Source organism: Psammomys obesus, unplaced genomic scaffold (genome assembly GCF_907164565.1).
Source record: "Psammomys obesus unplaced genomic scaffold, mPsaObe1.curated_primary_1811, whole genome shotgun sequence".
NCBI lineage: Eukaryota > Metazoa > Chordata > Mammalia > Rodentia > Muridae > Psammomys > Psammomys obesus.
This window is the reverse complement of record NW_026590704.1, coordinates 888,389-891,569: the sequence shown is the minus strand read 5'-3', so window position 1 is coordinate 891,569 and position 3,181 is coordinate 888,389.

Genomic DNA, 3,181 nt, shown 5'->3' with positions numbered 1-3,181 from the left:
TAACATTTTTAGCATCCTCTTAAAATATTACTTGACTGAGGTTACATGTATTCATGTTTGGGTTCTCAATTTTGTCCATTGGTCTATTTTTGTGCCAGTTCCATACTATTTTTATTATTATGACTATATATTATATCTTAAGTTCTAGAATGTAATCTCTTATCATTATTTTTTTGTTTAGAATCATCTGTCTATCTGAAGTCTTTCCTGGTTATATATGAATTTGTTTTTTATTTGTGTGAAGAATGTAATAGGGATTTTGAGTAGTATTGTAGTGTATATGTAAACATCCTTTTATTGAGTGCTGTTTTTCAAAGTATTGTATCTACTAACCCATAAGCATGACATATCATTTCTAGTGCCTTTCTCTCTCTCTCTCTTTTTAGTATGTTTACAGTTTTCATTGTAAAGTTATTAGGTTTATTCCTAAGTTTATTAAAGTTAGGTAGGTTTAATATTATATAAATTATTCCTATTATATTATTGTTATATAATAGTATATCAATTATATTTATATTATATTCATCATATCATGTAATAGATTATATATAATATTTTATATTATATATAAATTATTATATAACATTATACTATTATATAAAATATTATCTAAAATATTTTTTTAATTTTATTTTTTTCTTATCAGTTACATTTTATTAACTCTATATCCCAGCTGTATCCCACTCCCTCATTCTCTCGCAATCCCACCCTCCCTCCCTCATCTCCACTGTGCCCCTTTCCAAGTCCACTGATAGGAGGGGACCTCCTCCCCATTCATCTGATCCTGTTTTATCAGGTATCTTCAGGACTGGCTGCAAAGCCCTCCTGCCAATCCATGAGCACGGGAGATCTTTCCATCTTCTGAGATCTTCTTCAATTTCTTTCTTCAGAGACTTGAAGTTTTTCTCAAACAGGTCTTTCACTTGCTTGGTTAGTGTCACCCCAAGGTACTTTATGTTATTAGTGGCTATTGTGAAGGATGCTGCTTCCCTAATTTCTTTCTCAGCCCTTTTGTCTTTGGTATACAGGAGGGCTTCGGGTTTTTTTTGAGTTGATTTTGTATCCTGCCACTTTGCTGAAAGTGTTTATCAGCTGGAGGAGTTCTCTGGTTGAATTTTTGGGGTCGCTCATATATACTATCATATCATCTGCGAATAGTGACACTTTGACCTCTTTTCTGATTTGTATCCCCTTGATCTCCTTTAGTTGTCTTATTGCTCTGGCTAGGACTTCAAGTACTATGTTAAAGAGGTATGGAGAGAGTGGGTAGCCTTGTCTTGTCCCTGATTTCAGTGGGATTGATTTAAATTTCTCTCCATTGAGTTTGATGTTGGCTATAGGCTTGCTGTATATTGCCTTTACTATGTTTAGATATGTGCCTTGTATCCCTGATCTCTCCAAGACTTTAAACATGAATGGGTGTTGGACTTTGTCAAATGCTTTTTCAGCATCTAAGGAGGTGATCATGTGGTTTTTCTCCTTCAGTTTGTTTATGTGGTGGATTCCATTGATGGATTTCCATATGTTGAACCACCCTTGCATGCCTGGGATGAAGCCTACTTGGTCGTGGTGGATGATATCTTTGATGTGTTCTAGGATTCGGTTTACAAGTATTTTATTGAGTATTTATTTTTACATCAAAGTTCCTAAGAGAGAGAGGTCTGAAGTTTTCTTTTTTTTTGTTGGGTCTTTGTGTGGTTTAGGTATCAGGGTGACTGTCGCTTCATAGAATGAGTTTGGTAATGTACCTTCTGTTTCTATTTTGTGGAATAGGTTGAGAAGAATTGGTGTTAGCACTTCTTTGAAGATCTGGTAGAATTCCACACTGAAACCATCTGGCCCAGGGCTTCTTTTGGAGGGGAGATTGGGAATGACTGCTTCAGTTTCCTTGGGGGATATAGGGCTGTTCAGTCTTTCTACCTGATCTTGACTTAATGTTGGAAGATGGAATCTATCAAGAAAATTGTCCATTTCATTTAGGTTTTCAAATTTTGTGGCATATAGGCTTTTGTAGTATGACCTAATGATTGTTTGAATTTCCTCAGTGTCTGTAGTTATGTCACACTTTTCATCTCTGATTTTGCTGATTTGGATAGATTCTCTCTGCTTTTTAGTTAGTTTGGCTAAGGGTTTGTCTATCTTGTTGATTTTCTCAAAGAACCAGCTTTTTGTTTCATTGATTCTTTGAATAGTTTTATTTTTTTCTAATTGATTGATTTCAGCCCTGAGTTTGATTATTTCCAGCCTTCTGCTCCTCTTGGGTGTATCTGCTTCTTTTTTTTCTAGGGTTTTCAGTTGGGCCATTAAGTTGTTTGTCTGTGATGTTACAAATTTCTTCTTGCAGGCACTTAGTGCTATAAATTTTCCTCTGAGCACTGCTTTCAATGTGTCCCATAAATTTGGGTATGTTGTGTCTTCATTTTCATTGAATACTAGGAAGTCTTAAATTTCTTTCTTTATTTCTTCCTTAACCCAGCTGTCATTGAGTAACAAGCTGTTCAGTTTCCATGTGCGTGTCGGCTTTTTGTTATTTCTGTTGTTTCTAAAATATTTCTAAATATTCAAAATATTTCTAAATATTTTATTTTGTTTGTAAATATTTTATTTTGTTTGTGAGTGAAAATATTTCCTGAAAACCTTCTTTTCATGTTTTTTTTTTTTGTGTCTAGCTTTTAATTTGTACAAGTTGCATATAATATTTGGGTTTTGTGTGTATACTAACATATTACCTGACAATACATATAGTATGACTTCTTTCTCTATTTGTATCTATTTTATTTTCTTCTCTTGCCTTATTGCTCCAACTGGTATTTGTAGCATCATATTGAAAAGTAGTGAGGACAGTGGACAGCTGTGTTTCTTCCTGACTAAAATGGATATTCAAGTTTTTCTTCAGTTTGAATGATGAAGACTATTGGATTTTCACATAGAGATTTTATTATATTTAAATATGCTCTCTTATTCTATATTATTTAAGATTTTAACATAAAGGCATATTGGATTTCGTCAATGGATTTTTCTGCAGCTATTGAGATAATCATAAATTTTGTGTTTAAGTTTTTAATGTGGTTTATTACACTTACTGACTTGCATATATTTTTCCTTGTATTTACTGTATAAAGACAACTTGATCATGATAGATAAAATTTTGTTGTATGTCTGAATTCTGTTTATAAATACT